The sequence below is a fragment of the Bombus fervidus genome, chromosome 19 (genome assembly GCF_041682495.2).
Source record: "Bombus fervidus isolate BK054 chromosome 19, iyBomFerv1, whole genome shotgun sequence".
NCBI classification, from domain to species: Eukaryota; Metazoa; Arthropoda; class Insecta; order Hymenoptera; family Apidae; genus Bombus; species Bombus fervidus.
Window position 1 is genome coordinate 4374798 of NC_091535.2, and position 12896 is coordinate 4387693.

The window sequence follows — 12896 nt, forward strand, 5'->3', positions numbered from 1 at the left end:
GTAAATTACTGATACTATGTGAGTGATTCGTCACGGTGTCAATAGGAATAACCATAAGGAACATCTCGACTTGAATATATTTTATAACAAGTAAGGGCCCTAACACTATATTTGCACAGCTAGTGGTCGCTTCGACCGAGGGATGGATTCTGGGTTACATAAAGAGTCACTCGAGATATCACAACTAATTCAAAAAAATATTAATCATATTCTTCAACGTAAGTTTGCTTTATTGAATATCTCTTTGACAACAATTCTAAGTAAAAGTAACTAAATATAAATTTCTAGTAAAAGTGGGTTTAACATAAAGGAATTTATTTTATTTGATAGATCTTATTACAACGTATTTCTATTTGGTTGGCCTAATTAAATAATCGTAACTATGTTATAAATATCCATAATTAATAATTGAAGAAGGAGACTATCGGAGCAGAAAGCACTAATTCAAACTCTGTTCATCACTTTCTGCAGTTCTCATTATTTGCTTCAAGATACCGCATTAGAGAGTAAAGTGTGCAATACATGATATTAAATACAGTAATTTCTTATCATAAAGCAACCGAGTCGCGATAACAGTTAATGTATGCATTTCAAATACGCTAGGTATTTCACAATTGCCTGTCATGATGTAGATCTTATTATCTTCGATTTTAAAAATACGTGTATTTCTGTTTTTGCAAACTATCATACATTATCTTATCTTACTTTCTATTTCTTATCGTGAAAATTCAAATATGTTTCTTCTATCTCTCTATTATTATTTATTTATATTAATTTCTATATTTGCATGATCCGACATAAAACATATTTATTAAAATAAACAAAATCGATTGATAAATAGAGAAAGAATGTTATTATTATAGTGACATAAAATAATAGACTAAATGAAACTAATATTATTAATAATTAAATAAGACGTTAGATGATGGCAAAAAGTTATGTTTATTATTTGTTAAAATTGAAGTTATTTAAAACATTTATTACGTAAATTAGCTTATTATTTTTGTAAATTAACTATGGTTTATTTTCAGTACAATTACATAAATTTAATAATTTATGGTAAACATCCTATCAAGAAATTAGCAATCTTTATAAATATATCACAGAATGTTATTAACAATGCTTTGATAGAATTGTTTATTTGATATTTAAGACGTTCGTTACCAATCGATTCTGATTTTTAATTTATTACATTATGAAAAAACCGTGTAATATATAAACTGTATAATAACTACGAACTTAACACAAGATTGTATTTTGGCATAACAAATATCATATTTTGGAAATATTACTGGTATAAAGCATAAAGAAAAAAGTCACGATTATAGGTGGCAACAAAATGTTACATAAGCTATTTACAATTAGATTGCCTTAACGATGGAAATTGGTAGAATATTTTGCGAAATCTAACATAAATTTAGTACATCTATTATTGCACGTGGATGCATCAGATCTATTATTGTACAGGATATTTCACCTAACTTGATCATTTTAAATATCTCTCTTATTTTCCATGATAGAAAAACATATCAAAAGAAGAGAATATTCGGTTCGAAGGGACAAGCGTAGTGATAGGCAAAAAAAATTTCTCAAGGTCACTTTTTTTTTTTCGAAATTCCAAGGTCATCGAAGTATTTTTAAATAAGATTACATATTTTCATTACAACGATCTTATAGCTCATAAGAAAATAAATTCAACGGTGTGCAATATGTTGACTTTGAGAAAATTTTTTTGTCTATCATCACATTTGCATTTTCGAACCGAATATTCTCTTCCTCTGATATTTTTCCCTATCATAAAGAATAACCGAGATACTTAAGACGATCAAGTTAGGCGAAATACCCTATATATTCCATATCTTCCTTTCTTTACATTTTTCTCTTCTTCTCCTCGATAGTTCATCAGGTTACTCCTTAAAATACGTATTGACTTTGTACGGTAAAAATATTCAATCGGAAGCTGTAATTGTTCAACGGATGTAATTTGTTTACGTGAACCGCAAACAATTTCTTATTTCATAGAAAAAGATTCACCACCTTCAAATCTCATGAACAAAGAGGCTGCATGTGAAGAACAAGTCTGCATTCTGTCCATGGTGACCAGTTCAAAAATTACGTTCAAAAATTGGCGAATCGGCTTGTGATATATAGTAATTTCATGTAGTTCGCTTAGGAGATTGAAGCGTAGAAGTTGCAAACATATTGTACTTGCTATCGGCAATGGCAAATGAACAAGACGAATAATATAGTTCCTAATAATTCCTACCTTCATTGGTTGTGAAGAATGAAGAGACTAATTACGGGGTCATAAAATGATAATTGGATGGTTCTGTGTCAAAAAAGAAACGTCCTGCAGGCCAAGAGGACCGTGACCAGATGACAGTGGAAAGGTGGGCGCTTCCGATCTGCGGTCGGCGGCAACCCCTCCAGAGGGCCCAAACCCTAACATATAAAAACGATCCCAAAATCAGCACGCGACATTGTATTTGTTACGGTGATCTTGGAATAATCATATTTTGCATACCATAGCCATCAAAACTACAATTAAGCAGTAACAGCATGTCTACGTGCTGGTATCCAGCGATAACCCCTCCACAGAAGCCAAAACCTTGATATAAAAATCCTTTCAAGTCAGCACTCGACATTCCATTCCATTCCATTCCATTCCATTCCATTCCATTCCATTCCATTCCATTCCATTCCATTCCATTCCATTCCATTCCATTCCATTCCATTCCATTCCATTCCATTCCATTCCATTCCATTCCATTCCATTCCATTCCATTCCATTCCATTCCATTCCATTCCATTCCATTCCATTCCATTCCATTCCATTCCATTCCATTCCATTCCATTCCATTCCATTCCATTCCATTCCATTCCATTCCATTCCATTCCATTCCATTCCATTCCATTCCATTCCATTCCATTCCATTCCATTCCATTCCATTCCATTCCATTCCATTCCATTCCATTCCATTCCATTCCATTCCATTCCATTCCATTCCATTCCATTCCATTCCATTCCATTCCATTCCATTCCATTCCATTCCATTCCATTCCATTCCATTCCATTCCATTCCATTCCATTCCATTCCATTCCATTCCATTCCATTCCATTCCATTCCATTCCATTCCATTCCATTCCATTCCATTCCATTCCATTCCATTCCATTCCATTCCATTCCATTCCATTCCATTCCATTCCATTCCATTCCATTCCATTCCATTCCATTCCATTCCATTCCATTCCATTCCATTCCATTCCATTCCATTCCATTCCATTCCATTCCATTCCATTCCATTCCATTCCATTCCATTCCATTCCATTCCATTCCATTCCATTCCATTCCATTCCATTCCATTCCATTCCATTCCATTCCATTCCATTCCATTCCATTCCATTCCATTCCATTCCATTCCATTCCATTCCATTCCATTCCATTCCATTCCATTCCATTCCATTCCATTCCATTCCATTCCATTCCATTCCATTCCATTCCATTCCATTCCATTCCATTCCATTCCATTCCATTCCATTCCATTCCATTCCATTCCATTCCATTCCATTCCATTCCATTCCATTCCATTCCATTCCATTCCATTCCATTCCATTCCATTCCATTCCATTCCATTCCATTCCATTCCATTCCATTCCATTCCATTCCATTCCATTCCATTCCATTCCATTCCATTCCATTCCTATTTCTGTTCTGTTACTGTGACATTCTGTACCGTTACTCTGTCAGTTTTATAATAAATTGCGAAACAATTATCAATTGTTATTAATTGGAGTACGAATCTCTCACCTTACGTGCGGAACGTGAAATAATCTCGAACCGACGCGACATATTGCAAGACTCTGAATCGTACACACTCTGTCATAACACTCTGAGCCGTTATTCTGTTGGATTCAATAAACTTTACTATCATATCTAAAGCGCCGAATTTATTTGCTGATTTGTGAACGTTCGAACTACGACACGAACCAATCACCGGTGACCAGTTAATTTAGTGATTTCTTGTATCTCCTACGTGACGACGTCAAAGGAAGAATTAAAATAAAGATTATTAGAAGAATGTAAGTGTATCATGTAAAATTATTTACAAAAAATTATAACATACATGTCAAATCGATTACAACATGTAATAAAACAAAAGACTATCCAAGAAGGTATTGACTTTTAAAAAATTCATATAATATATATGTGTTTCTTATGTAAAATCATTGTAGAAAATTAAATGTCCGAATATTTTTGTGAAATAATACATTTAGTACATACATACAGTACGAATAATACATTTCCTAATATATTATTTGTTACGCCACAAATTATTTGGTTTAAGTAAATAAAATTTGCGTTATCGTCAAGAAGAATACATGCTTTATTACGATAAAAAACGAAAAGTACGTTAATTTAATTATGGTCAAATGTACAGATTAGTAATAGATAGCATACTATAGTGTCCGAATATTAATAAGATAAGTCACTGTATTTCACGACGTAATCTGTAATTTTTTGTTGCTTCGTATATAGCATACTACTTTCTTATTAAATGTGAATATAAATGTATAAATGTGATGAATAAATTCAATTTCAGAGGAATTAAAATTTCAACATTTTTTTCTAAAGAAACAGTTGAGTTGCTACCTATGATTCTTTTGATACTTTCCATCTTCGTAATGAGAAGAATACGATGCAGTAAAAAAGAATTGCCCTTGAAAATTAATTTTGCACAAAATTTTGTTTACAAATCTCTACCGATTTAGAGGTGTAAAATCACTCTATTGTGATTTTTACACTTACTTTTTGTACACCCTGTACATACTTCCCTCGTTACCTGTTCTGGTGTTATAATCCCCCCTCCCCCCACAACTATCATTACTTCGCCTATCTCTTCCTGTTCAGTCCGGCGTTAACCTATGACAATAATTTATGATGAATACCCTATACACAGTGTTTATGTGAATAGTTGAAATCTAAATATTTCCATTATCTCATTTATTTTTTATCTGTTAAGTGTCTTCAATGTTATTTGAACATCTACTTCATTTCAATTCTATTCTCACTTTTCTGATTTCCATTTCTCTGATCTTGAAAACATATTCTACTATCGTCTAGTATAAAATGGAGAATATTTTGAAAATCTATTATGAAGATTGTGCAAAATTATTGTGATTCTTTATGTAATAAAAAAGTAATGTAAAAAGGTAGAATTGTTATTTATTTTACTTCATAATCGAATAGTGACTAGAAAAATTAAAGTGGTTTGGTTTGTATCACTTAATTTTCCATCCTCTACTTTGGAAATAGTGAAACGGAAATAAATTTTTATTTTAATTAATTATCTTTTTAAGATGAAGTCTATAAAAGATGGCCTGATAAAAAAGTATTTTCTTTTTTCCCGTAAAATAAAAATCTGAAGACAAAAATATAATTTCCATTTAAAAAGAGGAAGTTGACGAAGGAAGCTGATCTAATAAATAAAATTTCCCCTTCGAAATCATGGAACTTTTATGTATCGTAACTTTAGACTTGAAGTTATCAGGTAAGTACATTCGAATTAATACATACCGTATATATATGGTATATACCGGTACTATCGATGGTTACTTTTACTATTACGTAATCGTCATTTATGAGCTGGTCTAGTCGTAATTGAGCAAATATAAAAAATTTGCTAATGGATGTAATTTCCCTCTGTCGCAACCTGCGTATATGGCGAAACATACAATTTTCTTTTTAACATTCTTCGAGTACGAACATGACCATATCTACATACGAATAGAGTCAGAGTTGGGCAAAATGTAGAGAACAAATATTTGAAATCCTATTTTAAATGATAGTTTTACAGATCAAATAAAGCGGTATCAAGTTTAAATAAAATAGTACTTTACATGAAGTGAAATAGAAAATAAAATATTTTTCATTTGATAACCTTGTTACGGGCGGAGAATATCTGGCCTCCAATTGCACTTTTTGAATACTATGAAATGGAAACAGAAACGTCTTTATTTTCAAACATTTATTTATACAATGAGACACAATTGCGGTTACGCTAGAATAACAGTTTTGAATAATTCTGATGAACATCTGGAAGGTACTGTCTCTGAAAATTTTGAAGGATTATATTTTCCATATACGTAAAATAAACTCTTTGAAGGTTATGAAAAGCGTCACCGCATTATTTCGCATCGTGTTCATTAAGAGCTAGTATAGTGATATTGGACTAAAGCTTTCTTTCTATTAACGTTGACCCTACAGAATCCGCAACATAACCTAAATTCTGTTCGAAATTTCTACAGGCTGCCCTTAGTCGCAGAAAAATCCCAATGCGTCGAAACCGTGTGCCGAAAAAAGGAAGGTAACACATAATCACACTCACTTATGCGCAACTTACACACACTTGTAACTATCATTTGATTACAATACACATATCTATGTTTCTGCATCAATTCGAGTATAATTATTTAAACTCTACATTCAAGCCCGCAATCCTATATAACATAGTCGAATGTATCCATACGATACGACTTTGGTGTTAGAATTGCGTCGATTTTTATCAGGTGATGTTGCATCAAGTTTGTTTGCATCTTGCAGCTTCCTGATTTCGTATTAGATTCGTCTCCACCTTTTCCAAACTCCTAACAGTTCTCTCGTGTCGGATTTATTTGTCCTATTTTCCAATCTGGCAGCTTTTCGATTTTATATCGAGATTGCCTGTGCTCTGTTTCCCAATGACTTCCCGATTTCATATAATGTACAGTCACGCAATTTCCGTGACTTAGCTTCAGGTTCGTCCGCAAATGATTCCATTCTAAAGGCTTCCTTATTACTCATCAGCTTTGTCCTCGCGAACAATAATCCTAGTAGATCCCTGACGCGGCGTCAGATTTGACCGTATATCGTATACTTGCTAACACTGCTGACACGCGACCATTGAAAATGCTGTGTTTGTTTAGTATTGTGTTAGTAGGTCGGTTGGCTTGTCGGCTTTACGATGCGATGTGCAGTTAAGACGTAGCGTAACCTTACTTCACGTATTTGCCTTTCACGCTGGTCGAAGCCCAGGCTCGTAAGAATCTGAAGCGTAAAATAAAATATTTAAACTTTGAATTTGGGTATTAAAGTATTAATGTATTTTTTGACAATGAAAATAAACTAAGCATAGAGACAATGTCAAAGCGCAAAAAACCATAATCTTCACTTTAAGTATTGGTTATTCGCATAGGTTATAAATTGCATTATTCAAAGTTTTCATTATACTTGTTCGTTACTTTGTGGATAAAAAATCAATTTAACGAAACAGTTTTTCAATTGCAGCAGGCCACGTTGTATTATGTATGTCTTAAAAATAATTTCTTCATATGTTTGTATTAATTGTTAATACTTTGAATTCATGATTTATTATCGTCACTAGGTTTTTCTGTAATGGAAAGTATTTATGTTTCATATGTAACAGGAAATATTTTATATTTATATTGATAGTTACAATGAAAGATATATCAATATGGCATCATAAATATGCTTCATCAAAAGGACCATAATAAAAATATGAAATAGCAATAAATTGCTATATTTCGATAGAGCACATAGACAGATTGGTGACACATTTACTTTAATAATACAATTTATTTTAATAATACTATGCAAGTACAATACACAATAATAATACTTTAGTAATAATATTCATTTTAATACCACTTCAAAGTGTTGTTTATTTTTATTTTTGTGAATTACGAATAAGATTGACTTTCTTTCATTTTATTATGAAAGATATTTTATATGCTTATTTTGATTTCTGTTATGTAATAAATCTGATATTTTTCCTTCAAAGTCTTCCAGCAAAGAAATTCGGTGATGCGACGTTTGGAGACCAAATGAATTAATTTTGGAGATCAGATAATTGATTTTCAATCATTAATCATCAGCAATATCGCCACCTGATGTTTTGATAAAGGAAAGGGTATCAAGTACTATAATGTTAAGGAACTGTGTATATTAATAAAGATGTTGCAAATAGATTAATATATTTTTAGTAATAATATTTGATTAAAAAAAATAAAATATCTATTTACATATGCGCTGTCTCCCTCCTCCCCGTCTCTTTCTCTTAAGTTGAAAGTAGCATCAGTTCAATGACACATTATGTAATATGTCATTGTATAATATATCATTAAAAATATATGATGATTAATTACTTTGTTCAAATTTAATTAGTCAATTAAAATTTTTACACTTTAATATTTCACAATTCTATGCGATATATATTCATTATTTTATTTTTTGTTCTACTCATTTTGTTTTATTTTCTATTTTTATTTTTATTTTATTGTATTTTATAAAATACAATATTGAAAATGAAATACAATTAAAAATATTATAGCTTATATTTGCAAGTATGTTAAAAATATTAAATATAAAAGTATGAGAAAAAAATGACAAATATAAATATTATATACAAGATACATCTCAATAGTAAGTGAAATTTTATTTATCAGAAAAAAGTAATAAAGATATATTTTCAAGTAAACTTTTTTAAAATAAATAGCTAATATAAACATAATGTTAAATTTCTAAGAAAAATGAAGATATTGATATATAATTTCTAAGAAAAGTGACATTCTATCATATTAATTACACACACAAATTTCATATGTTTATATTTTATAAATCGCAAGCCTTCTGTTTTTTTATTTTTTGTCTTATAAAACTAAGTTCTATATATAATCATAATTTAATTATAGTGCATATATACATTTAATTATAAGCATGTATATAGTTTATTTATATGTATATAATTTAGATTTTTCTTTTAATGATTTTAATATCTTAACTAAATAATTTCTCTGATCGCTATTATTTTCCCAGCTTTTTGATGCATATCGCAAAATTCATGAAGAGGTGCATAGAGTATTTGTTATACGCAGTGCCGGCCCTGCATTCGAATGACATATACTTATGTACAATGTACATTTTTATATTGCAAACTAGTCACTGACTACACAACTTTCTGTGATTTCATCAGAAGTGTCTGTCGTTCAGCAGCAATATAACATAAACAAAATATCTTTTACTCGGTACAAAAATTAAATAAAATATTGCATCTCCTTATTCGATTTAACAATTGCATACGGTAATAAATATTAAAACCCTAGTTGCCTTCCATATGGCATAAACTAAATCAACTACATTACTAAATTATCGAATTATCAAATACAATTTATTTTTATTATTTTATTTACTAATTACCAAATACAATTACTAAATAGTCGCAGATATTTCATTAAATTAATGTATAAATATGACACTAAAAATTTAATAAAATTGTCTTTTAATTCGTTATAAGATATAATTTTATATTAGGCTATATTAGAAATAATTCTTGATACATAATTCTGTATCTATAAATTTCTGCAAGTTATATATACTGTAGTATTTTACAGTTATATATACCTATATGCTGTTTTGTATAATAATCTTGATATTTTATATATTTGCAATAATTTTATTTTGAAAGAAGAATTAAGAGAAAAAGAGAATTTGTGTCTGAAATAATTGTGACATAAGACTAATTTTGAAGGATATTATTTTGGCATAATAATACTTTTTAATTTCACAAAAATTATCAGAAGTATTAAAATATAGTGCAATACTTAATATTTTAAATTAAAAAGTGAACTTTCCAATTTTTACTTTTTACATATTTTATATTGGTTGTATGTTATAGGTTATGTAGTAATTGGTTATGTAGTAATACTTTAGGTGTGACATCTCATTCTTCATTGCCTTACGATGCCAGTAAGCATCAATTTTACTTGTAATACATACATAGTAAACTAAATAAGTTTGTATGTTTATACGAAGTCATTAACCTTCTGTGTGTGAACTCTAATCGTTGCAAACGTCATAATTTAGGTTTAATTCTTGCTTATGACTCTGATATCATGAATGAGATACATTTATCAAACAGAATGAAAAATAAGATAGAAAAGTTACTATAATATATGTGTATACTAACATAGAATAAATAAACTTTGTTCTCCTTTATATAGACTTGATAATTACGCACAAATCTAATGTATTTTGATGCCAATATACAGAAATATATTATGTTTAGTAATAATGTATTCACTTTTTTACTTTCTTTCATATTTTGTGAAAGTAAACTGTTTTTTCTAAAATTATACATAATTTATACAAATCTTTAAACGATCCTAATAGCTAAGTTATTACTTATTAATAGATAAAATAATCTTCATTTTAACAGAAATTTGGCAACTTTTTAAATCAGTAAATCATATTTTTACTGTTATGATATTACTCGTTTTTCCAGCAAAAATAACAAGTTTATGATTTAGCGATATTCTTGCATCATACCGTTTACTCCACTTCACATATGAATTACTGAATGATTAATTAGGGTAGATATTTTTTTATTCAAATGAATAAAGATATCTACTACATTTTGGAAGAACACAAATAATTTTTTAAAATGTTATTACTTTAATTTATTTAACACGTCAAAATGATGGGTTTTAAGTTCTCTGTTTTTGCAATTATAAGAATTATATGTATCTATTTATTTTCATCATATCACTTGAATTATAAGCATCTGTTTATTCAATTACAAAATTTAGGCATTTAAGCATTTAAGTTTTATTTCATTTTAACATTTTGATTGAATTATTTTATTAGATTATAAAAGCCTATATATGTTACTTCATATTTTTTGGACGACTAATCATTACAGATTAGTCGTCCCAATGTTAGTAAATATTGATAGAAATACAAGTTAGATGAGTTACAATCATGGTTCGCATTTATTACAATCTCCTATTGTATTCATTAATATTCATTACTATTTTATCTTAACTAAATTCCACTGTACTATATAATTTATTAAAATATCTAATACATACTCCACAGTATCAATCAATTAAGTAGACTATCTAATGCAATTACTTAACACTAGCCATATTGATATGCTTATGTAGTATTGAATGCTCGTCATTTACACTTCAACCTTGACAGCATTATTTTTAATGCAGACAAACTCGGTATACCCCATATGATTTCATCGGAAATGGATGCTACGTATATAACAAATTTACCGTTTTATCAGTAACTTGATGAAATTCCCTTGGCTTTTGAATCATCATCATTCGGACGAAGCTTTAGTGTGCTTGCATGTATGTTATGTTTCTAGTAAAGAAATGTGCGGATTGAATACACGTATCACGGGATGTATGTATATATGTGACATATAGTACTATGCACGTATCAACCTGACACTGATTTTATACTCGTCGTGATTTTATTGGATGCAGTTGGCCCACGTCCCCCACACTGGCAATGAACCAAAATCTAAATAAAACAAAGACAAGTGAATGGGTCCAAAAATTGATATAGGCTGTACCAAAGTTTAAATAATGTTTTATGAAAAAATATTATCTAAAATATATTTTTAAAAATATATAAAAATAAATATAATATAAATATAATATAATATAATGTCATGTAATATTATACAATATTAATATTTTATTATATTATATTTATATTATACATATAACATAATATTTGTTATATAATGATATTTAATAATAATATTTATATTATAATATTTATTAATTATAATATGTTGCATAATAAATTGTAAATAATAATAAATTTGTAAATAAGTTGTAAATAATAAATCACGAAATTATAATTCATTATAATATTTATATAATAAATAATATATGTAATATATATGTAACATATGTAAAAATGTTTAGTTTTTGAATTTTGTTTCTGTTACTTTTAGGGTATAACGATATTTAATAATTAGAGTATTGGCGTTTATGCAAGTTCATATATTTGTAAGTATGACTAAAGAAATGGAATTTAAATAAAGATTTATTTCCCAGACATTATAATGAATGCTGTACTTTGGATATCTTATATATTTTTGCATATTATGTGCATTTTATGCAGATATCTTGAAGTTTCTCACAAATCAAAATCAGTAATCTATTAGAAACAGTTCCCAAGAAAATATTATCCGCAAAAATATGAAGTAACACAAATTTATCACTTTGAAATATTTTTTTGATAATTTAATAGGTTGCATGGTAGTTTTTATGCTCCAGTTTAATTAAAATTATAGATAGAAATGAATATTAGTTGATTCCTTCAACATTGCTTCTTAATATATAATATTATATAACATATAATATACAATAATATCAAGAAGGAATTCCAGTGTACACTCTCTATATCTCTGGAACTTTCTTTTATATCTCTCATCTACTATTTAAGGGATGTCTTGAAAAAATTTATTATAAAAAATGATTAAACATGACTAAAAAATTATTATTTTTATTAAATCGCTTTCATACGTATCTATGTGTAAAAATATTTGAATAGATATTTATTTTTTAGGCTATATCGTAAAAGTTTTAGGCCACGTACATTTAAAATCGATTCTAAATATGTCAGAATATTAAATGATAATTCAGGTTATCATATCGACTGACATTATATTCTTATTAGCTTCCTAATGAAGTTCCCATTCCATTTGACAAGATGTAGGACTTCTGTTATTTATGCGACTATTCATCAAGACATTATAGTCGAAAGCAGTATACTTCACTGGGTTGATATTCTAATGAATTATTTCCTTAATAATCTATGTAATACACGTACATTAGATTTGATTTATAAATTTAAAAGAAAATAATTTTATACCATATTTAAGGAGGAAAACATAATTCTTGATAACTGTATATGTAATATGATGTATTACAGTTAATTATCTAATACCTATACTGATTGAAGTTCAATTTATGTTTTGCTGTTTTAAAAAATAATTTTTTTCGATTAATTGAATATATGTGTATACGTATTAAT

At 28.7% G+C, this 12896-nt stretch overlaps 1 protein-coding gene across 1 annotated transcript in view; it reads right to left on the bottom strand.

Moving 5' to 3' along the window:
* Napi-t (Na[+]-dependent inorganic phosphate cotransporter) overlaps positions 1 to 7719 on the bottom strand; it is a 33849-nt gene extending 26130 nt beyond the window's left edge. The window contains exon 1 of the mRNA XM_072021508.1: positions 7707 to 7719. The gene's annotated coding sequence lies outside the window, so the exon portion shown is untranslated. The remainder of the gene's footprint in view (positions 1 to 7706) is intronic.
* Positions 7720 to 12896: the final 5177 nt, after the last annotated feature.